Source organism: Kogia breviceps, chromosome 1, assembly GCF_026419965.1.
Source record: "Kogia breviceps isolate mKogBre1 chromosome 1, mKogBre1 haplotype 1, whole genome shotgun sequence".
NCBI classification, from domain to species: domain Eukaryota; kingdom Metazoa; phylum Chordata; class Mammalia; order Artiodactyla; family Physeteridae; genus Kogia; species Kogia breviceps.
Genome location: NC_081310.1, coordinates 122,284,835 through 122,310,079, shown reverse-complemented (window position 1 = coordinate 122,310,079; position 25,245 = coordinate 122,284,835). Strand labels below are relative to the sequence as shown.

The 25,245-nt window shown below is 41.5% G+C and overlaps 1 long non-coding RNA gene across 1 annotated transcript; it reads right to left on the bottom strand.

The window, feature by feature from the left end:
• Positions 1-2,936: 2,936 nt before the first annotated feature.
• Positions 2,937-25,165, bottom strand: LOC136794635 (uncharacterized). Its single transcript, XR_010841721.1, has 3 exons — positions 25,113-25,165; positions 6,221-6,369; positions 2,937-2,961 (listed from the first exon to the last, which is right to left on the bottom strand). It is a non-coding gene; the product is annotated as an uncharacterized lncRNA (long non-coding RNA).
• Positions 25,166-25,245: the final 80 nt, after the last annotated feature.

Below are 25,245 nucleotides of genomic sequence, written 5' to 3'. Positions count from 1 at the left end.
TACATTAACCCGTCTATATTGAGTCTTGAAGGCTCTGTAAGAAAAATAAAGCAGAGTAAGGGGTCGCAGAATAGCGGGGTGGGGTGACTGAAAAGAGTGGTCGGGGACGCTTTCTCTGATTATGTGAGATTTGAGCAGGAGACTAAATGAAGTAAAGGAGAAAGCCCTATGGGCTCATGGGGAAGAATATTCCAGAGAGAAAGAGCATGTTTGGTGTGTCTGAGGAGACTCGTATGACTGGAGGGACCTGGAGAGCGTGGTAAGAGATGTGATCAGAAATGTAACTGGAGCCCAGACTATGAAGAGCTTTGGAGAGAGGACTTTGGATTTCGTTCGGTGCGAGATAGGGAGCCATCAGCAAGTTCTGAGATGATGTGCTGTATTGAACATCTCACATTCTAGAGAGCTCCCTGGTGCTCTGTGAATTGGCTGTAGGGATCAGGGATGGGTGCAAGGAGATCAGTTATGAGATTTAAGCAAGAGAGTGCTTGGATTTCATTCAAGACGGGTTTTCTGGGTGTGTAGAGCACGAGCATGGGGTCGTTGAATTTTGGGTCTTAGACTCAGAGTGATGTTACTATTCTCTGGGGTTGACATTAAGCTATTCCTGAGGCAAAAACCAACTCTCCTACTCCTTACAAATCTTTTATAAGGCATAACACAGCCCAATGGGTCTAGTGGTGAAGGCTCAGAAGATGGCCATGATTTTGTGATTAAAACATCTATTTAGTCTTTGCTAAGAATTCGTAGAAATAATCTCTCTCCATTAAAAAAAAATAAGTCACATGTGGTTCCCAAGATCAAGTCTATCATTTTAATATAGTTACCCATATGCCTGAAAGCATGCTCCTCACTACACACGTCTTCTCTAATTCTCATAATAACCCTGGAGTATGGGGTTACTCTGTACACGTTTACAGATGAAGAAACAGAGACTTGGGGGTGACATTGAATAAGTTGCCAGTGGTCATTAGTGAGTAAGGGACAGGGCTCCGGATTTAAATCAAGGGCTGATTCCAGAGCCCACACTCAACAAGGACAACACTGAACTACACACCAGAGAGAATGCTAGGAAGCACCCACATTCTTTGGTGGCCTAATTTTATTTTTATGATCTTTCAGAATCTTCTGACTATGAAAAATAACTAATGGTAATAGGAAGAGCTGATTTTTTTAAAGTTTCATTTGCCTGGAAGAAAATAATGGAGACAGTGATTCTATTTGTTTATTAAGATCTCCTAAGTTAGAAGGATCCTTTTGCTCCTGGAAAATCATTTGGTCCAATGACAAGAGTGGGTGGACATTTCATTGTGAGCTCCTTTTATGATGTCTGTTGCAGTTCTCCTGCTGTGTGACTTTTTTCCCCTGAAGGCCATAGTGCGGCCTTATTCCTACTTAAAAAAATCATTAGTGTAGTTGCATCACAGAAGAAGGAAAAAAAGAGATGTGTGATCTGCCCATGAAATAGAGTAATTGCCACACACGAGCTCAGCCTTTTTCATGTGCTGGCTGTGAGCCTGTCCTCATGCTGGGGTGGAGAAGCTCATTATTGCTCATAGTAAACAAGAAACAGGGCTGGGCAAAGGGGAGAGGGAGACCAAAGGCCCAGAGTGTTCCGACCAAATTGGACCCTGGAAAGTCTGACACCAGGGCATCTGCTAGAGGCACTCTGAAGCTACTTGCTTTTTACAATGAAACTGCAGGGATAAAGGAGGTCATTCTGATGGACTGGAGCATCGCTCAGTATTTGCCAATGGATAGAAGGGTCATGGGGCTGGTGGTCACATAGTATAACGGGGGCAAAAGTAGTAGACACTCATTTGTCCGGCCTGTAAATACACAGTTTTGATGTTTGGTAAATCTGCAGCTCTCCTAGAAGCATAATGAAGTGTCTGCAACTCAGAAAATCTTTCAAGGATTAAACACTATTTCCCTTTCACTCCTCCTTTCCACTTGTATCTTCTTGGCCGCCCTTGCCATTTGCCTTGATGAACTTCTGTCATTGGAGTTGCTGTGGCCTGCCTACATGGCATTTCAGCATGGATGTCCGCAGGTGCCTAGTATCTTTGCCTAGATTAACATGTCAGTGGCATATGGCACAAATGGCCTGTCGTTCGGTCTCAGAATCAGTTTAAAATATCTGCCAGGCTGCTGACTTCTTTGGCATAATGCCTTGTGGTCCCAGTGTTTGAGGAAGGAGAGTAACAGTGTCTGAAAATTAGTTAGAGTGAATTTTCTCATACAAGAGCCAGATTCTGGCTTCCTGCCTTTCCCCATTTCTCTCTCCGCCTTTTCCCCCTGGTATCCAAGCTAAAGAAATAAGCATACCTACTGAGTCTGAGTGCCTGCAACAAAGGATAATTTTTCAAACAGCTCTCTTGGTATTGTTTCCCTTTTTGGTCCCCATCTTGCTCTTTTTCCGTAAAGAGAAGTACCTGTGTAGCTTGCGCTTTTCAGACACTGTTGAATTTGATCCTCTTAAAAGCCTCAGAGTAGGTATTAGCTCCATTTTGCAGACAAGGAAACTGAGGCTCAGAGACATTTGAAAATGTGACCAAAGCATTCTACAGAAAAGTGGCAGCGTAACAAGTCAAACCCAGGTCCATCTCACCCCCAAATTCTTTTCACTCTGTTAAGTCTGTGCAGAGCCCATCGTCTGAACTGATGTTGTGTGCACATCTACGCGACTCAGGGGAGAGGGCGATTTTGTACTGCAGTTCAGTGGGCAGAGCTCACAGTGGTCAGCGTCTCAGTAGGCGCTGTCAGCAAGTGCTCCTGGCTTCTTCTTATACAAATGCCTTGTCATGCTCTTCTCTCTGTGTGTTTAATGGTGGGTCATTGTTACTGTTTAGTTGCCTGATGGGTTTCTCGCTCCTAAATCCAAGTGACGAAGCCAATCCTGCTGTCCTTGGGATTATCCCCTCTTGATGAGTGATGACCTCAGGATTGGAGCCAGCTGACCTGCAGGCAGAGAAAGGGGAATGTCAAAGGTTCCTCCAGCTCAATTTGGATTGATGAACCAGAATAATTCTGGCAGCAGGGCTCATGGCATCATCCTCAACCAGCAGTCTTTCTTGATTTTTGCGTGTGAGGTGGTGTTTGGGCAATTTTTCACTTACACTCTCTCCTTTCCACTCTAGGCATTTGAAAACCATTCTCTACCACCTGGATTAGTTGTTACCACAACACCAAACAATTATCATTGAGTGGACGGCAGCCACTGGCTACTCACTCCTGCCTTTATGCTCTACTTTACTTTGCAAGAAACTTTCACTTAAAATGCCTCCCAGTTCTTTATTCTGTCATCAAAATTCTGTACCTGCTTCAAGGCCCTGCTCAATTCATCTCCTCCAAGAAACCTCTTCCAAATCAGTCTGCCCCACTGATGGCTTCTTTATCCCAAATTCCTTACAATGATAATCATAGCATTTAAAAACTAACTAATTATTTCCTTGAATAAATAATATCATATGGCCCAACATTTAAACATATATAGAGTGTACAAATAATCAGATGAAAAGTTAAGTCTTTTTATTGCAGCTCCCCAGTTCCCATCTCAGAGGCACTGTGTGGCCAGTTCTTTCAGCCTACTTCTGAGCCTTCCAGAGATATCTTGATACATAAAGGTACATATGATTTAAAAAAATTCATCAGCAATATATGAGACTGATTGTTAACATGTATGAGCAGTTATGTAAGAGACACTGTGCCATGCACTTTATATGAATGATTTCACTGAATCCTCCCCAAAACTTTACGAGATGGGTACTTACATATTTTACAAATAATAAAAAAAAGGAAGCTCAGAAAAGTTAAGTCACTTTGCCCACAATCACACAGTTATGATGTGGCAGAACTAAAATTGACCTCAGCCTGTCTGACTGCAGAGCCCAAGCCCTTAACCACCACGCCATATGCCTTAAAATGACTCTAGGTGTCTCATATATACATCAGGTTTTCTAGCTAGGTTGAAGGGTACTTAGGAAGAAAAGAAGTGTGGTATAGTGGAAAGAACATGCACTTGGGAATCTAATTCTGGCTATAAAACTTACTAGCAATGTGACTATAGGTAAGTTTCCTAAATTCTCTGAACCTCCGATTCCTTATCTGTAAAGTGGGAAAATGCTTATCTCAGCAGGAGGTGGGGGTGTTGGAAGGATTAGGGGAAATAAAGAATGTAAGGTACCTGGCACATAAGAGGTACTCAGAAATGGTAGTTACCTTATCAAGAGTCATGTCTTTAAAAAAAAAAAATACATTTGCCAGCTTTAACTGCCCTGTGCACAGCAGGAAGGAAATACCCATGTGATGTTTGGCATAATACAGATCTAGCCTTTTGGATGGCAGGGAAATCGCACACAGAGGTCCCTGAAAGTAAATGCAAGACAACAAGCTCTTGCACCTAATGCCCATGGGGTCCACTCAAAGGGAACAGTTGGCCATTTGTTGGCTGTTTAAAGAAATGTGTGGAATGGTATGGAAGACTGGCCTCGAGGTTGTGTACGTTGTAAACCTTCTCCAAGGCCAGCAAAGAGGAACGGAGTATGGAGGAAAAGACTGAGGAGATACTCTTAGGGACTTTGCCTGGAATGTTCTTCCTCCAGATACTCTCGTGGTAACTCCTTCACCTCCTTCCAGTCACCTCCTCAGGGGTTTCCCCTGACCTGCGACCTGCTCCCACTCCTACTTGATCTATAATTTTTTTCCATAACACTATTTATCATCTATCGTATGATAAAATTATCCTGTTTATTGCATGTGTTTTCATTGTCTGATGTTTCTCCAGAATGTAGCTTCCTGAGGGCAGGGGTCTTTTTTTGGTTTTGTTTTTTGTTTGTTTGTTTGTTTCATTTTTTTACTAAGCTATTCTAAGTACTTAAACAGTGCCTAGCACATGGTAAGTAAGTACTCAATCAATATCTGCTGGAGGAACACATTTTCAAATAAGAAAACCGAGGTTACGTGACTTAGCAGAATCAAGACTAGAACTCAGTTCTTCTGCCTCCCAAACCAGTTGTCTTTCCACTAAATCATCTTTCAGGACAGAGGAGTATATGTCTAGAATTAAGGAATGATTTGGCTGTTGAGGAATCCAGACAAAACTGGAAACGACTGCATCTAGACAAAATAACTGAACCGTAAAAGTGATAGTAGGAAAAAAACCATAGATGTGGGTGGTTGTGTTGATTTTTTTTTCAAAATTTTAAGTACCTGAGACTCTGCTGTCAGTTTATCTAGTGAAATAAGATTCATGATCAATGTGTGGAGACGGAAATTTCAGACCTCATTATACACAAACTGAAGATTATTCCTTTGCTGTCACTGCGGCATTTGACACGCCCGTGAAAACAAAAGGCAATCTGTCTCAGATGCCCCTTTTAGCTTTGACAGATGTGGAATTGCATGAGTTTGAGATGTTAATTTTTGGTTGGATGTTAAATGTGAGCATGTCCAGAGATGCAGCTGGAGATGCTACCACCCAGCTCACAGTTTAGGGCTGAAGTCCCAGAGAGCCACTGAATCTCAGTCCAGGACATCCTCCTCTAGCCCTACTTCTTTTTCTTCTCTCGAAAGGAAACGAGGCTCTCTGCATGTTCCCAGGCTAATCTTCCACCTGAGTTTTTGGTCACATCCCCTTCTCATCACTTCCTCCCTCTTTCTTGAATCTTAAGGCTGTCTTTCCCCCGCCCCACAACACACAGATATTCTCAAATCTCCTCCCTGCCAAAGCAAGATAATGAAAACCTTCCCATAAACTCTTTTTTTAAATTAATTTATTTTATTTTATTTATTTATTTTTGGCTGCGTTGGGTCTTCGTAGCTGCACACAGGCTTTCTCTAGTTGCGGTGAGCGGTGGCCACTCTTCATTGCAGTGCGTGGGCTTCTCATTGCAGTGGCCTCTCCCGTTGGGGAGCGTGGGCTCTAGGCACGTGGCCTTCAGTAGTTGTGGCATGAGGGCTCAGTAGTTGTGGCTTGTGGGCTCTAGAGCGCAGGCTCAGCAGTTGTGGCACACGGGCCCAGTTGCTCCATGGCATGTGGGGTCTTCCCAGACCGGGGCACGAACCCGCGTCCCCTGCATCGGCAGGTGGACTCTCAACCACTGCGCCACCAGGGAAGCCCCCCCCACCAATACATTCTTGAATCAGTTAGTTACCTATGAATGTGTAACAAAGCACCATACAAACAGTGGCTTAAAAAGCAAACATTTCTTTTACTCACAAATTGATGAGTCATCTAGGCAATTCTATTAATCTGGGCCAGGCTGGCTTTAGCTGGGCCTGAAATACCGGCTGCATATCCTCACGAGTGTGCAGTCTGCAGGTGGGCTGGCGGGGGCAGGCTGGTCAAGGATGATCTCACTCACATGCCTGGAAATTAGCAGGTTATTAGTTATGGGGAAGGGGTGCCTGGGTCACTGATCACTTATCCAGCAAGTTAGCACAAGCTTGGTCTCCTGGTGGCCTGGCAGGATTTTAAGACAGAGAGAAAAGAAGTACACAGGCCTCTGGAACTAGCACAATATCACTTCTGCCTCATTTTATGGGCAAAAGCAAACCACAGGCCAGCCCAGGAGCAAGAAAGTAGACTTGATCGGAGGAGCTGCAAAGTCACATCACAAAAGGTGTGGTTTCAGGGAGGGATGAAGAATGAGGGTCAGTTTTACAATTAGTCTACTCTGTCTTCATCCTTAAGCTTCTGCCCAAATGTGTCTTTTCCTTCACATCCAAACTTCTAGAGAGGGTAGCTGTCACTTGTTTTGCCTACTTCCTTAGCAACCAGTCACTTCTCAACCAAGATGACCTCACTTTATTACCGCTATCTCCACTTTAATGTAACTGCTCTCTTTAAAAGACAGCAATGTCTCAAATATCAAACACTGCGAACCCCTACCAGCTTTCATATTGCTTAATTTGACCTGCATGGTCATTCCCTGATGCTTAAAGCTCTCCTTCCTTAGCTTCTATGATTCTCTCTCCCGGCTGTCCTTCTACCCCTCTCACCCTTCCTTCTCATGTCCTCATGTCCCTCTTCTGGCCTGTCAATGTTTGTGTTGTCTGTGTTTCTGTTGTTTCACTTTTCTTCCTTCCTTCCTTCCTTCCTTCCTTCCTTTTTCTTTCTTTCTCTTCCTTCCTTCCTCTTTCCTTCTCTTTTATCTTTCTCTTTCTTTCTTTCCTCTTTCTCTGTTTCTTTCTCTTCCTTCCTTCCTCTTTCTTTCTTCCTTCCTTCCTTTCTTCCTTTCTTTCTTTCCTTCCTCTTTCTCTCTTTCTTTCTCTTCCTTCCTTCCCTCCCTCCTTTCTTTCTTTCTTTCTTTCTTTCTTTCTTTCTTTCTTTCTTTCTTTCTTTCTTTTTTTCTTTCTTTCTTTCCTTTTACTTTTCTTCTCATGCTAAACTGTTTCTGGAATCTAATCCATCAGGTGGATGCCACCTATATGCACCTTTATTCTAACTCATCTATTGACCTCCAGGAATAAAGTGTCGGTGTCTACTGGATATTGCCACAGGCTTCTCAAATGCTACATATGTCTAAAACTAACCTTAATATCTTTCATCCAAATGTGATTCTGTCCTCAGTTTCTCTGTTAACAGGTTTGCAGTTCTTTCAATTCATTGAGCTAGAAACTGAGGACTTTCCTTAACTCTTTGTGTCCTGGGCTCCCTGCAACTCAAGATGCTAAGACCTGTCAATTCTACCTCCAAGTATCCCTCAGACACACCCCCTCCTTCCATCGTCACCACTGCTGCCTCAGTTCAGGCTCTCATCCTCTACTGCCCAGACCAATGCTAGAGCCTTTCACCAGTTTCCTTCCCCAACCCCTTTTGCTGCCAGAGATCTTTCTGAAACACAAATCTAACTGTGTTACTCCTTTGCCTCATACACTTCCACTGGCTCACTTCTGCCAAGATAAAATCTAAACTCTTCATATCAGTTAGTGATTATTGGTTGCAGAAAGAGAAAAGAAAAAAAGAAAAAATGTATTCTATCTCATTTAAGAAAAAGATTTATTATAAAGAGAGTCCAGAGACGGACTTTGGGTGCTTATGATGTGTCAACGTAAGTTCATCCTTGGTAAAAAAATGTACCACACTGGTGAGTGACACTGACGATGAAATGCTATGCTCTGTGGGGGTAGGAGGTAAATGGGAAACCTCTGTAATGTCCTCTCGATTTTATTGTGAATGTAAAACTACCTAAAAATAAGGTATCAAAAAAAGAAACAGGACTTCCCTGGTGGCGCAGTGGTTAAGAATCCACCTGCCAGTGCGGGGCACACAGGTTCGAACCCTGGTCCAGGAAGATCCCACATGCCACGGAGCAACAAGTCCGTGTGCCACAACTACCGAGCCTGCGCTCTAGAGCCTGTGAGCCACAACAACTGAGCCTGCATGCTGCAACTGCTGAAGCCTGCATGCCTAGAGCCCATGCTCTGCAACAAGAGAAGCCACCACCATGAGAAGCCTGTGCACCACAATGAAGACTAGTCCCCGCTCGCCGCAACTAGAGAACGCCCATACACAGCAGTAAAGACCCAACACAGTCCCAATAATAATGATAATAAATATTTTTTTAAGTTTAAAAAAATTTTCTTAAAAAGAAACGGCAAACAAAGAAATAAAGAAACAAAGAAATATTCGTGAGACAAGAAGTAGAGCCAGGCATCAGGGGAGCTGTCGTGGACAGTGTCCCACGTTTGCAGGCTCCTCTCTCACTGCCTTCAGTATCTCATCTCTTCTTTCAGTGACCTTGCCCCATTCTCCTGCAGCCCCCCCTCCATCTCCTCACTACCCTCACACATGTTTATCAATACACATGACCCCCCCACCCCAACAGACACTCTTAATCCAAGTCTACCTAACCTTCATATCTCTTAGAATACATTAATGAGAAAGGAATTCTGATTGGCTTAGCTCATGGGTCAAGAAAGATCATGTGGACAAAACATGCCAGCCTGAAGTTCATATCTTTGGAGGAGTAGAGAGGAATGTTCTCAATGAAGATGGTGTGGGCTGGGCAGGTAACTTAAACAGGTCCACTGCACTCCTCAATATGGCCTATTCCAACTCTTCTCCCACTGCAATGCACTATCCACTCCACCTGCAGAGAACTACTCCCCATTCCCTAAACACGTCATGCTCTTTTTCATATGCTGTTCCCCAATACCTGCAATAATCTTCCCCTCCTTAACTTTCTGAAAATCTCCTCTTTATTCGTTCATAGCCAGTTTGCATGTCACCTGCTCTACAAAGCCCACCCTGGCCCCTGTTAGTTGCTGTTCTCTGGGAAGGCTTAGCATTTTGCACATAGCTCTATTAGACTATACATCACCCCACACTGAAATTGTTGGCCCCCCTTGCTAGATTATGGGCTTTTTTCTTTTCGTTTCTTTCCTTTTAAAATTGTTTTTATTGGCAGGCACCATTACCAGCATCTGGGATAGGGTTGGGCTCACAGTCAGAGATCCAAAAAATCTGTTGAATGGATGAAGATGTGAATGACCAGAGTCTCTAAACCAGCTGTTCTCAAAGTGGCTCCTGTATCAGTAGTAACAGAAGCATTTGAGAACTTGTTAGAAATGCAAATTCTCGGGCCCCATCATAGACCTAGTGAAACAAAAACTCTGAGAACAGGCGTGATAGGTAGAATACTGCCCTCCCCAAAGATGTCCACATCCTAATCCACAGAACCTCTGAATATCTTACATTAGATGGCAAAGGGGAATTGAAGCTGCAGATGGAATTACAATTTCCCGTCACCTGATTTTAAAATATAGAGGTTATCCTGGATTATCCAGGTAGGCCCAGTGTAATCACAAGAGTCCTTAAATGGGGAAGGAGATAGAAGAGTCAGAACCAGAGAGATATCATCATGAGAAAGACTTGACTAGCCATTGCTGGCTTTGAAGATGAAGAGGGGACACTAGCCAAGGAATGTGCACAGCCTCCAGAGCTAGAAAAGACAAGAAAGCTATTCTCCCCAAGAACCTCCAGAAAAGAGCTCAGCCCAGCTGAAAACTTGATTTTTTTCACAGTCAGACCCATTTGGGACTTCTGAATTTCACAACTATAATACATTTGAGTTGTTTTAAATCACTAAGTTTGCGATAATTTGTTACAGCAGCAATAGGAAACATACAGTAGGGTCTGGCTACCTGTGTTTAACAAGCCCTCCAGGCGACGCTCCCACTACGCACTCAAGCACCTGGTACTAGTCTACTACAATCCTCCTGCTTTCCTATATTTGCTTGTTTGACTATCGGTACTGTTCACCACTGCCTCCCAGCTCCTAGCCCAGTGCTTGCATTCAATGGCAGTGGTAGCTAAGACTCAATGATAATATCTCTGTGGAAAGTGCTGTTCTAATTCACTTAGTTCTCATAATAACCCTGTCAAGTACTCTCTCATATTTTATAGATGAGGAAACGGATGCACAGAGAAGAAAAGCAACATTCCCAAGGTTTCCCAGTGAGTAAGTGGCAGACCCAGGCTTTAAACTCAGTCTCATTCCAGAGTCCATGCTCTAACCCTATGCTATGTGGTCTCTAGGCAGGGTACAATGTGTAATTGATTGGTGAATGAACTGACTAATTAATAAATGAAAAATAAACAATAAGTCTCACCTGAGGACTTTAGAGGCTGTTTGGGAAGCAGTAGTAGAGTTCTAAAAGGATGTCATCCTACTGCTGGTTCAGTGGAGGAGAGAACACACTCTCCTCGCTTGTGTGCATGTAGGACAGAGGACCTGAAAAGGCACTTGGGATGCGGGGGAAGCTGGACTGGCTAAAGGGGCAGAGGATGAGACTGCAGAGGGTGCACCTTGGGTAGGGATTGTGGCTTCCGGGAATGAGGGAGGCAAGAGGTAATAGGAGAGGCAAGGCTAGACCTGCTTTTTCACCTCGTAATTACCAGCATCCAACCTAGGCTGGGACCATGGAGGCCCAGAGCCTGAATCATCAATATACATTTGTTGAACAAAAGAGAATTTTAATGTGAAATTGTTCTGGGATCTTCTGGCCTTTATTTCAAGGTGTTCAAGGAAGACGTCTGATTAAATTCACCAGAACTCTCAGCTGTGATACAAATGGTGTGAAGGGCAAGGTTGAGCCCCAAATCAATGAACTGGGGGAGATGGAAGTATGGGGGCTATAGCTAGGAGAGGTTCTGATACGTGGTTGAGGCCTGGCGTCCGAGGAATGTGGCCATCCCAGTCAGAGACTCGGGGGCTTAGCTGAATAAAGGGATTCTAGCATTTATTTAGTGCCCTCTGTGTCAGGCATGGTGCGAGGCACTTTCCCCTACTTGAACTCATTGAAGGAAAGTGTCCCAATATACGAGCAGAGCACAGGAAAAGGAAAACAAGGGAAGCAGGTACCCAGAGCCCCCTGGTTGGCAGACAGGGTCCAGGCTCTGTTCCCAAGGGACAGGCTCAACCTATTGGGTTGGGGCTATGGCAGGGTCAGTCCCCAGGACCTTGGGGACCTAGACAGATGCCAGAAACAGGAACTTGGATTGAGTTCTGTCACTGAAGTACATTTATGCTAACTGAGGCACAGGGAGGGGAGCAGGGGGAGGCAAGGGGTAGAATTATATTTGGGGGACTAACACAGAAATACAGTGCAGAGTGATGAGCCATTGCTTTTAGGGAAGGAAGAGGCAGAGTTAAGGTAGGTGGTAGTGGTAGGAAAGCTCCTTATTGAGATAATAAAGAGTGGTGTGGAAGTCAGGAGGAGATAAGGTTGATAAAGAGCTCAGTCCAAGGCGCAACACATAATGAGTCCTCAACATAAGCCAGTCATAACTCATCCCAAGGACAGCGCAGGAGGCTCTGCTTCTCACCTGCACGTGGGGATGTGTGCTAGAATACATCACCTGTACGGACCACATCTGGAAGGAATAGAGGCCAATGTAATAAAACAGCCAAATGAAAAATTTGCATATGCTTATTCTTTTCACTTGACCAGGGAAATTCAGGCAATTAATATTTGGAGAGGAATCTGAAGCAAATAGAATGGAATGAAGCGTTTCCCCATATTAATGTCACGTGACCCCACCACCTCCAGAGCCATTTTAGTTGTGCTAAGAAGACCATGCCCAGAGCGCCTCATTAAAAAACTTCCTTAACAGTAGCTCTACCACCCATGAAAAACTGTTTTCTTCTCCTTTCCTGTGAAATCACCCCAGCTGTCTCTGAATAAAGATTCAAAGAAACAACATTGAAGTATAATTAGTAATGTTTCTTCCCCAGTTTCCTGTTTTGTAATACACCTTAATGATATTCCACCACGCCGAGAGTTCCCCGATGGGAAAATCCGCCCCTCACCTCAGGCTTTGTTTGTCTATTCCATTTTCTCCTTCCTCAGAGTCAGCCAGCAGAAACTTTCCAGAAAGTAGAATTTGCTTGAAAACCATGAAGCTTCACTCTAGCACTTTGACCTCCTAAATGTCCTTTTACTGTGGATCGCTTTAGTGTGGGTGTCTCTGTCCAAGAAGCCAGGAGAGAAGATTTTTCTATTCAAAGAGAAGTGGAATCAACTGGCCTAGAAGTCTTAGTCTTAGAAGAACTGAGAGACGGTGGTCTGGGGGCTACATAGTCAGGTGGTGACTTAATGATTCCAGAGGCTTTTGTTCTGTCGTAACTGGCGGATCAGTTGTCACAGGCTTTCTGCATCGTGACATCTTGTTTTCCTTAGTAAAATAAATTTTTTCATTTGGAATTCTCATCTTTCCATTATTGGTGACAGTACTATCAGAGCCCCCTTCACAACCACACAATCTGGGCAATATTTCTATTTCTATATCGATTCTTAGAGCATTATCCTGACCCCAAGCCACCTAATAAAGTCAGAATCTGCATCGAGTCCATCTCAAGGGTACTTGTGAAAATACATTTAGCCTGTCCTACTTCTTAGCTATCTGTCTTTGATATGTGTCTCTCTTCTAGCAGGCTTGTGTAAGGCAAAGGCTCTTTCTGGAGGTATTCTTTGCATTTTTTTTTAAAAAAGTGTATTATCAGTGAGCATCAATTATAATGAGGCATTTTTAGTGGGGCTTTATAATGTCGGAACCAGGGAATGGTGGCCTCTGAGCTGAGATCCTGCCAGCTGCATTTTATTAACCCAAGTCAGGATGCTAAGCTGATTTTCAGACTTGATTGACAGAACCCTTTCAGCATCAACCCTGGAAAACTATTAGGAGGAAAGAATCCCATCGAGGCATTCTGCCTGTAATAGTTTTAATGCAGAAATGCATTTGATCAGCAGCATGCTGAGCTCATATCATTTCCAGAGTGAGTAGCAATGTGGTTCCAGTGTCATTTACCACACCCAATTATGGTACATCCTGACAACATTTAAAACAGAACTGGATTAAGAAAAATGCACTCCCAAGATTGTGGTCTGAGAGGCAAATTACCAGAATTTTCAGTGGATCTCATTTTGTCTCTCTTTCATTACAATAATAAGCTGATGAAAAAGAAAGAAAAAAAAAGACACTTTAGGGGCAAGAGGTAGAAAGAAAGCATAAAAAGCAGGGTACAACTGCCATTCAATGACCTGTCCTTTTCCTCAGTTCTCTTTTCCACTGCTGCAAATCTTCTCCTGTAGGCAAGAGTCAGGCAGTTTCTCTTTTAGTACCAGATTCACTTCTCAAAATCAGAGAATGCATTTCTCAGCCTTATGCCATTCTTAACCTCCACAAAAGACACTAGTTCTAATAAGTAAAAATCCCTGTGATACAAAACATCAGCTTTAAAGTCAATGTTGTGTTCAGAAGGTTCTACTCAAGGGCGATGTTGGCTGATCGATGGACCAACAGAGAGGTGTCTTCTAGACATTTCACATCTTCAAAAGATGAGATAGCCGTTGCTACCTTCTGAATTAACCAGCTACAAATTTCACTGAGATGGTTACCTGTAGTACGTGTCCAAGAAATCAAATATCAAATACTTCTCTTTTTCTGTTTTCTAAATAGCTTTATTGAGTTACTAGAATATAAATGTAATATGTTTTGCATGTTCATTGAAAAACAATCAGAAGATATAGAGGAAAGGAATGAAAAATAAGGATATCATCCAGAGATAAGCATTGTTGGTATTCTGGTATCATCTACACACATATTTAGAAACAAAAATGTTATCAGATTATAACACACTGTAGTATAACCTGCTTTTTGTCATACAGCAATATGTTGTAACTATTTTCCATGTCAATAAATATGAATCTACATCACATATTCAAAGCTGCAGAATATTATTGTAAATTATTTTAACTAATCCTCTTCTGGCGAACATGTAGGCTCCCCTCTTTTTTGTTCCTCTTTTTAATAATATTGCAAGAACAGCCCTGCTGCGCACCAATGATCCTCAGACTTTGATGTGACTAAGAATCATCTGGGGTATTCTAAATGTAGGGATGCATGGAGATGTAAAATCTCCACATCTGAGATTCTGCTTCAGTAAGAAAGGTGTAAGACTCAGGAATCCACATTTTACCATGATTTTACAGGTGATATTGATGCTGGTAGTCCTCAAACCACACTTTGAGAAATATACATCTTTAGAAACTTGTCTGATGACTTCTTTAGAATAAAGTTCTAGAAGGGAGGTTGTTACTTTGTCAAAGGCTACGCCGTGTTACTTTGTCAAAGGCTACGCCATGCAGCATTTCAACAATCTATCTCATTTGTAGTTATCTTGTAGGTAAAAAAGACTGTCATGAAGTTGCATATATGCTCTAAGGTAGGAAGTATGTTTGAGGTATGGGCAAACAGAGCAAATCTGTCAAAGAGCCCTCAGAATCAGCCCTTCAGGTATATGTGGGAAACATAAATCCTCCCCAAGCAATCCCTGGTCTCTTCTGCTGGAACCTGGCAATAAGCTGAGTTGAGGAGAAATGGGAGGAAGACGCACGGTAAGAGTGGGTTCGACACCTTGGCTGGACAAGTTAGTTCTTGAGAGGGGAAGGTGCCTGCCACTGCCATTTGCAGAGGAGATTGCTGCCAACAAGGGGTCACCACCTGAGACGGCTATAACCCCAAGCTCCACCCGTGAAAAATTCACATTTGACCAGCATCCTGTATCCACCCCAGGGTTTCCAGGAGTTTGAGAGTTGAGAGTAAGAAAGAACTCAGGTACCACTCCATTTCCAGGATCAGAGCATGCTTAAGTAAGAGTACATACACTCATTCACACAAAGGCAGGCACATATTCCTCTGCTTAGAATCTCCAAACTCTAGAAGAAGAAGATTTCTAACTATAAGCTTCACCTAAGAACAATTTTACACAAGGCCACAAAGTATGAAAATCCATCATGTAAGCATCCAATTTGAATCATGTAAGGAAAAATTCTGTCTTCCATTTTTTTGTTTGTTTGGTAAATGTTACTGAAGTACGATGTACATTTGGGAAAGTGTTCAAATCATAAGTATATGAACTCAGCGCATTTTCACAAAGTGAACACAGTGGTACAACCAGCATCCAGATCAAGAAACACAGGAATACCTGAATCCCCTGGTGCCTGCTTGCAGTTTTACCCATGTAGCCACCATCCTGATTTCTAACAAACAGTTTTAAGTAATTTGATCTGTTTTTGAGCTTTATATAAATGGAATAATATAATATATGTAGTCTTTCAAAACTATTTTTGACTGGATTTTATAGATCATTAGTTTAACTCCTCATGTCATGTGCAGCAATGTCCCAACACTGAAGCACAGATATTGCCCCAAAAGAGATTGAAAAGTAGATACTTTAGAAATGTCAGTGTCCATTTGTGCCAGCAAAATTGGATACCTTCATCTAAGTGGAGCCCAGTTTAATCTCCAGGGCCCTTGTGCCTGTCCACAGTAAGTAATAAGGATCCTAAAAGGCTACTCACCAGTGTGCATGACAGACAACTTGAGAGGCAGTGTAATGCGGTGGAAAAAAAAGATTAGCTTTGGAACCATACCGAGCTAAGTTCAAATAGAATCATCTCCACTTACTAGCTTTACTGTCTTCATGAAGTCATGTAATCTCTCTGGGGCTCATTTACTTCTACACCTGTAAAATGGGGGAAAATATCTCCTCTATATCTCATTTAACAGGGTTGTGAAAATTAAATATGATCACAAGTGTGAAGTACTTGTCATATAATAGGTGCTCCATAAAGGTTCATTCCCTTTCTCCCTTCAGAGACCAAACCCTAATTATCCATTAAATCCAGGCCGTTGTGTACACACAACGTAAACAAATACATTTTCTTTTTCTTTTTAATAAATACATTTTCAATGGCAACTATTTGAACCACTAACTAGCAAGTTTAAAATCATTTGGAAACCAGGTTTGTGATCCAAGGGAATTTTACATTGTTGACACAGTCTTTTTCAGAACTGAGAAATATCACTGTTCATTCTTTGGAAACCCGTATGGCTTTACGTCCCTCACATTTCCCACCATGCTGGCCTAGCTGTTTATTTATTAATGATTTCCATCATGAAACCATTGTTATCTCAGCTCCTTGTGATGGCCTAAGAGCACACAAAATCATCCTTTTACAACAAGAGCACAAATATCCATATGCCTGTGCTTCTAGCGACATTACAGTTTTATTTATAGTCAGCATGCCAATCCGAATCCATTTACAATGGCCTTTTCAGTTAGACGCAAGCACAATCGTGTAACCATTATGTGATTTCTGCATTGTCACCAGTATACGTATTAAAATCTCTGACAGATTGCTAATGAGCTGTTGTTGGGATTACAGAGTAGTCTGTTATCATTTGTCCGTTCACAGTTTCCTCACCAGCCCATCTGGGCTTGGAACAGAGCCATCACGGAGCACGCAGGCTGGGACAGTTTCTCCATTTACACCTTTTGCCTTAAGAGGCTTCTGGGAAATTAAAGATTTTAACAAACATATTGCCAGCTTTCTAACACTGTTATTAAACTGCTCTCTTTGTTAGGAAAGGTGCTGTTTGTCAGCAGTTTGTAGATTTAGATATTTAGTATGTGTTTCTGTAGCCCACAAAATATTTGTGTTTTTAGAATAATTCAGTTAGTATGTTATGCGTGCATGCAAAATAAATACACGTGTCACACAAAATATCAAAATCCTGTATAATTATCAAGACTCACAAGGACATAGAAACATGGTCTATTTTTATGGATACACAGACTTCTGTACAGAACAAGGTGGAATTTGAATATTCTAAGGTTGGAACTGTTAAAACAAAATGATCAGATTGAGATCATGGCTGGGATAATTTGAGGCCAGGGCAAAGTACTTTCTACTTGAAATATCTGCATAATAAGGTATATTGAAAGAGAATCTGATTTCCCTGGTGGAATATACCTAGCTGAGGGGACACATATTTCCTTGCACTAAAAGTCTAACTATTAGAGTTGTGGTTCTCAATGAGTGTGGGTATGGCTGGGCTGGGTGGGGAAGGGAGCATGGAGTCAGCAGGGGAGCTTTTGCAATACCTTCCCCCATCACCACAATCAAATTTTGACACTCCCTCATTACCCCCAGTTGAGAACTGCTGCTTTAGAGCTCTGAGGAAAGAAGAGAGATGCCGGGCTGAAAGCTTGCTACCCCAGGAAAAGGCTGTCAGATCATTGGTCTTGGAAATGGTCTCACTCTCCCCAGGGGGAGAGAACTCTGTGAGCTGGGAAGACAGTGGGGAAAAAACCAAGGAATTTTTGAGCAGTTTTAAGTTCATAGCAAATTTGAGCAGAAGTACAGAGTTTCCATATACTCTCTGTCCCCCCTCACACACAGCTTCTCCCACTATCAACGTCTCCCACTAGAGTGGTACATTTGTTATAACTGATAAGCCTACCACATTATCATGTTAACTGATGAACCTACACTGGCACATCATTATCATCCAAAGTCCATAGTTTACATTAGGGTTCACTCTTTGTGTTGTACATTCTATGGGTTTTGACAAATGTATGATGACATGTGTCCACCATTATAGAAATATACAGAGTAGTTTCACTGCCCTAGAAACACTTTGTGCCTCGCCAATTCATCCATCCCTCCCCAACCCCTGGCACTCACTGATCTTTTTTCTGTCTCCAAAGTTTCGTCTTCTCCAGAGTGTCATAGAGTTGGAATCATACAGCATATATCCTTTTCAGATTGCCTTCTTCCACTTAGTAACATGCATTTGTTTCCTCTATGCTTTTTCATTTCTTGATAACTCATTTCTTTTTAGGGCCGAATGATATTCCATTGTCTGAACATATCACAGTTTATTTATCCATTCACCTACTGAAGGATGTCTTAGTTGCTTCCAAGTTTTTGCAATTATGAACAAAGCTGCTATAAATACCCATGAGCAGGTTTCTGTGTGGACATGTTTTCAACTCCTTTGGATAAATATCAACAAGTGTGTTTGTTGGATCATATGGTAAGGGTATGCTTAGTTTTGTAACAAACTGCCGAACTATCTTCCAAAGTAGCTGTACCATTTTGCATTCTCACCAGCAATGAACGAGAACTCCTATTGCTCCATATCCTCACTAGCATTGGGTGTTATCAGTGTTCTGGATTTTGGCCATTCTAATAGGTGTGTAATGGCAACACATTGTTGTTTTAATTTGTACTTCTTTAATAACATGATGTGGAGCATTTTTTCATATACTTATTTGTCATCTGTATATCTTCTTTAGTCAGGTGTCTGTTAAGGTTTCGGTCCATTTTTAATTGGGTTATTTGTTTTCTTATTGTTGAATTCTATGAGTTCTTTATGTATTTTGTATAACAATCCTTTAACAGATATGTCTATTGCAAATATTTTTCCAGTGTGAGACTTCTCTTCTTATTCTTTTCAATTTGTCTTTCATAGACCAAAATTTGGGGTTTTTTTAAAGTTTTAATGAAAGCCAGCTTAAAATTTTTTTCTCTCATGTATCATGCCATTGGTTTTGTAGCTAAAAAGTCATCACCAAATCCAAGGTCATCTAGATTTTCTATGTTATGTTCTAGGATTTTTATAGTTTCATGTTTTACATTTATGTCTAAGATCCATTTTGAGTTAATTTTTGTGAAAGGGGTAAGGTCTGTGTCTAGAACGATTTTTTTGCACGTGGATGTGCATTTGTTCCAGCACCATTTGTTGAAAAGACTATCTTTTCTTTATTGTATTGCCTTTACTCCTTTGCCAAAGATCAGTTGACTATATTTGTGTGGGTCTATTTCTGGGTTCCTTATTCTGTTCCGTTGATTTGTCTGTTCTTTCACTGGTAGCATCCTGTCTTGATTACTGTAGCTTCATGGTTAGTCTTGAAGTTGGGCAGTGTCAGTCCTCCAGCTTTGTTCTCTTTAATATTGTGATGGCTATTCTAGGTCTTTTGCCTCTCCATATAAACCTTAGAATCTGTCTATTAATATCCACAAAATGACTTGCTAGAATTTTTATTGGGATTGCATTGAATCTATAGATCAAGTTTAAAAGAACTATCTTGACAATATTGAATCTTCCTACCCGTGACATGGAATAGCTGTCTACTTACTTCACTCTTCTTTGATATCTTTCTTCACAGTCTTGTAGTTTTCCTTATATAGACCTTGTATATATTTTGTTAGATTCATACTTAAGTATCTCATTTCATTTTGGGGGTGCTAATGTAGTGTATTTTTTATCTCAAATTCCATTTGTTCATTGCTGGTATATAGGAAAGTGACTGACTTTTGTGTGTTAACCTTGTACCCTGCAGTCTTGTTATAAGTGCTTATTAGCTCCAAGAGGTTTTCTCTTTGTCAGTTCTTTCAGAATTTCTACATAGATGATCATGTCTTCTGTGAACAGACAATTTTATTTCTTCCTTCCTAATCCATACACCTTTTATTTCCTATTCTTGTTTTATTGCATTAGCCAGGATTTTCAGTAATATGTTGAAAAGGAGTGATGAGAGGGGACATCCTTGTCTTGTTCCTGATCTTCACAGAAAAGTTTCAGGTTTCTCACCGTGAAGTATGTTGTTAGCTGTAGCTTTTATTTTTTTTTTGTAAGTATTCATTATCCAGTTGAGGAAGTTCCCTTTATTCCTAGTTTTCTGAATTTTTTTTTCTATCATGAAAGGATGATAGATTTTGCCACATGCTTTTTCTGCATCTATTCATATGATCATGTGATTTTTAAAATTCAGCCTCCTGATGTGATGGATTACATTAAGTGATATTTGAATGTTGAACCAGCCTTGCATACCTGAGATAAATCCCACTTGGTCATGGTATAGGATTCTTTTAATACATTGTTGGATTCTATTTGCTAATATTTCACTGAGGATTTTTGCATCCATGTTTATGAATAATGTCTGTCTGCAGTTTTCTTTTCTTATAATGTTTTTGTCTGGTTTTGGTATTAAGGTAATGCTGGACTCATAGAATGAGTTTAGAAGCATCCTCTCTGCTTCTATATTCTGGAAAAGATTGTAGAGCATTGGTATCATTTCTTCCTTAAATGTTTGGTAGAACTCACCAATGAACCCATCCAGGCCTGCTACTTTTTGTTTGGGAAGGTTATTAATTATTAATTTAATCTCTTTAACTGATATATTCTAATTCAGATTGTCTATTTTTTCTTGTGTGAGTTTGGGCAGATTGCATCTTTTAAGGAATTGGTCCATTTCATCTAGGTCATTGAACTTGTGGGTGTAGAGTTGTCCATAGAATTCCTTTACTATCCTTGTAATGTCCATGGGATGTATAGTTATTCCTCCTCTATCATTTTTAATATTAGCAATTTGTGTCTTCCCTGTTTTTTTCTTAGTCAGTCTGGCTAGAGGTTTATCAATTTTATTGATCTTTTCAAAGAACCAGCTTTGGGTTTTGTTGGTTTCTCTATTGATTTCCTGTTTTCAATTTCATTGATTTCTGAAGTGATGGAGTTATCAAAAAAGAATGGGTAGGCTGATTAACTGGTTAGTAGGTTGTTTTTTAACAGAAATATGATGAAAAGTTATTGTGTAATGAATTTTGACACCTAGGCAGCTGGACAGTTCTGCTGTCTTGGCTGGCTATATTCTGATCTAAGGAGATCAAGGCCAGGACAACTGGGGTGACCTGAATCTAATCGATGGGTCTTTCACCTCCAGCAGGCTGATCTGGACATTTTTCTTTGTGGCTATGGTACAGAACAAGAATGTAAACAAAAATGTGCAAGCATTTCTTTAAGCTTCTGCTTGTATGACATCTGCTATCATCCTGTTGGCCAAAGCAAGTCACATGGCTGAGCTCAGCCTCAAGGGGTGGGGGAAACAGAGTCCACCTCTTCACAGGGGAACTGCGAAGTCACATGGTAAAGGACAAGGATACAGGAAGGGACGAAGAATTGGGGCCTTAAATGCTATCAGTTTACAACACTTGGATTCAAATACTTTGCCTTGTGACCACGAGCAAGGTACCTGAAAATTGGCATAAAAACAGTACTTACCTCTCAGCATGGTTGTTTGCATTAAATAAAATGACCTATGTAAAATACTTAGCACGGTACCCAGTCCACGTAAGTAAATAAATATGAAGGCACTGTGTTCCCTTTGTGGTGGCAGAAAGATGAGTTGGGATGTGTATGGTCATTTGGGGTTGTGTGCCTGTACCAGGGTGATGCCAGTGTGAGAGAAAAGATCCAACCATATTTGGAAAGAACAATAAAGGATGACTCTTCAGGAAAAGGTGTCCCTGGGCCTGTGTAAGTAGGACAATGGTGCCATTGACAGAAGCAGGAGAATAGGGAATGTTGCTGGCTTGGGGACAGATGGCTAGATGTCCACTCCATCTGGATCTCTAGCTTAGTCTCTGGGAATTTCATGAAAGGGATGTGGTGACAGAGTGTTCAATGACAGCTCAGCATGGCACAAAACACAGTATTTGACAATCAACCAAACCAAAGTTTTCATTTGGAAAACCTGCTACTGTTTACCATTTCTTCTATATTAGGGATGATCACTCTGAAGAAAATTTGAAAAGAAGACTCCTCATTAGTGTTATTTCCAAGAGAGACATTCACTCAGGACTCTGTGATAATACATTTGGCCACAGCCCCAGTGGAGAGGTGATTGTCTTTACATTCACAATAGAACCTGGGCTGCAAGGTGTCAGAGGTCAGGGCAGTGGAGGGATATTTTACCCAATCTCATGGCTTTAGTTTTTGTAGCAACCTTCAGTCCAATGGGTATTCACTTGTGCTAGGATAATTCCAACTGCTAACCCCAAGGAAGACTCTCATAGGCTATTAGCCAGCCAAACAAAATAGCAAATTTCTAATGTATGGAATGATTTACTGCAGCACGACTAGGATAAATAATTAAGGCATTTGTTTATGCCTACTTACAACATTCCTCAAAGGCAAAAAGGGGAAGAAAACATCATTCTAAGCCTGAGAAGGCAGCCAGGGCAGGCTCATCAAAAATATGTATTTTCTTTTGTAGTTAAAGATTGTGAGTTTACTCTGCTTCACCTCCTGGCCTGGGCTTCTCTGATATCCATGTAATTTAAATGAGAAAGTCATTCTAGGAATTCATCACATTTCAAAGAAGTGACCCTTTTTGGATGTTGAAATGATCCCCAGTGTTTGGGTTCACTCCTAGGTGAGGTGGTGTCATAGAGTTATTCCTATGTCATCCAGAGAAATAGACCTTGGAAAGTTGTTTACCTTGTCTTTTTGCTTGTTGTGCAAATGGGCCTCAGGTTTGGAGAGGAAACAAGTACATTTCAACCTCAGTCTAAGTCAAAATTCACCTCTGCTATCAGTCAAACTATGAGGAAAAAAAAAAAAAAGGAAGTTTTTATTAATTCTTAGCGTGGCCTGATTTCCATTATGAACTTTGTGGCTAAGATATCCGTAGCATCCTACAAATTGAACCCAAGCTAATTGGGCTCAGCTTCAAAAGGCAACTTGGTTGAAGCACTCTGTTCTTCCTCCTGAGGAATTTGTTCCTCTGAGTTCCCCCATTTACCCCTTGACCCCCAGAAAGGAACTCCTGGTCCTCCTGGGAACAGAATCACTCAGGCAACTATGCTGGTCACAGTATCGTGTTTTAGGCTGCATCCTGACATGGATTTCCAAACCGTCCTGCACTTTATACATCTTGACCCTGTCCTAGAACCACTACTTTCCTAACATCCCCAGCTGCCCATACTGGGTGAAGTTTGTTGGGAAAAGTCTAACCAGAGTCATAATCCAGACAACCCAATTAAAGAAGATCCCTTCTCCATTTAGGGTTTATCTTTCAATAACTGGCTTCTGTCTTTGTGGCACAGAGCTTTCTGTACTTCTTCAACTGGTCAACTGGAAATGCTCTCTCTCCCTTTTACCTGCCAAATTAGGTTTGAAGAGAGGGTGCCTGGTTCCTGGAACCTAGGAAGGTGTTAAATATCTCCGCTGCTAGGAATCCAGCTAGAGACATTAACACCTACCTCCTGGCTCAAGAGTGGGTGTTAATGTTCTTGCTGCCAGGACATTTTCATCCGGGCCCTTTACTCCAGCCAGCTCTCAGCCAGTGCCAGGGCCAGAGAAAGCAAGTCACCCAGCCTGGGCTGACAGTGATGCGCCTCAGTTGGTGAGAACTAAAACAACGATTGCATCTTTTTAATCACTTCTAAAGTACCGTGAAGAGGAAGACCGTTCCAAAGACTGAGAATATAAAGGTCATGGGAAACATAACTTTTAATGTTTTAATCTGCACAGTACTTCTAATTTACCAAATCAATTTCACATAAAAATAACCCAAATTTTTTACTAATGGTTTACTTAACATACCTTAATTCTTACCAAAGCCCAGAGAAGCAAGTATTGTTACTGTAATTTTACAGATGACTTCTCAGGGAAGAAAGGAAAATAGTGGGGACTGAGCATGTTGATCTCTGTTTGGCTGCCAAGTTCTTGCCCTTAAATCACAGCTCCCTACTGGATTGCCAACCTTGACAATAACCTTGTGAGAGTGGTAGGTAGGTGTTATTTTACACACCAGAAACTGAGGGCATTTTGACTAATAACAAAAAGTTGAAGACTTTTGGGGCTTCCCTGGTGGTGCAGTGGTTGAGAGTCCGCCTGCCGATGCAGGGGATATGGGTTCGTGCCCCGGTCTGGGAGGATCCCGCATGCCGCGGAGCGGCTGGGCCCATGAGCCATGGCCACTGGGCCTGCGCGTCCAGAGCCTGTGCCCCGCAATGGGAGAGGCCACAACCGTGACAGGCCCACGTACCACACACACACACACACACACACACACACACAAAAGTTGAAGACTTTTGACTTGAGCCAGAGTCCAGCTGAATCCCAGACTAATATACTTTCTACCGGACTATACTGCCGATGATCCCCCAACAGCATGGCACTGACAATGCTTTCCTCAAGACTTCACCATTCATTTATTCTCTTAGACAACATATATTTACTGAATTCTTACCATGTGTCAAGTACTGCATTGCATGTGAAAGATTTAAAAAATAAAGAATCAGACAGAGACCTTGCCCTCAAGTTATCTACATCCAATAGAAGGATAGGCAGGTACAAAGGCAACTCTAATATAGGTCAGAGAAACAATCGTCGCCATTTCAAAGGTTGAAATAATGGCAAATAAAGCTAGAAGGGGGTTGAGATTCATCATCCCCAAGGAGAATATATGATTGTCTGAGTGTGTGGAAGGGACCTATTCACTAGGCTGATGTTTACACTCCAGCAACTCACTGAAAACCCTCGAAGATTTCTACATCTACAAAACTCCAAGATTTTTTTCCACAAAGAAAGAGAAGCCTGCAAATGGAATTTTGGTCAAACCAGTCATATTCTGGGTAACCAAACCGTTGATGAAGAAATGTTTCTAAACAAAAAAAAAAGTAAAAAGAAATGTTACTTACTATAGAAGTAGTCTAGTTAAAAAATGATAATGAAATGATAGAATCATCATCATTTTGTAATTCTCAATAAAATAATGGGTTTAAACTATGATAGTCAACAATTGCTAACTGGCGCTCGAGCAGGGACTTGACAAGAGGGACATCTGAATCTCGGTAGGTGAATCCCTGGAGTTAAGAGTGAAAGTGTGGCCACATAGTAAAGTTGATAGTAACTCGGGGCAATAGTCAGAAGTAAAAAAATATGGGACAAAAAGTATCCAAGAACCGACCTGAAATCACTGATCAAGAGAAGGAGTTGTCCACCAGTGCTTTCCAGGCTTTCACAGCTGGAAATCATGATGTCTGTCTGCAACATCTTGCCTGCCTACAAGATATAAACAAAGACAATTATAAAATAATTTT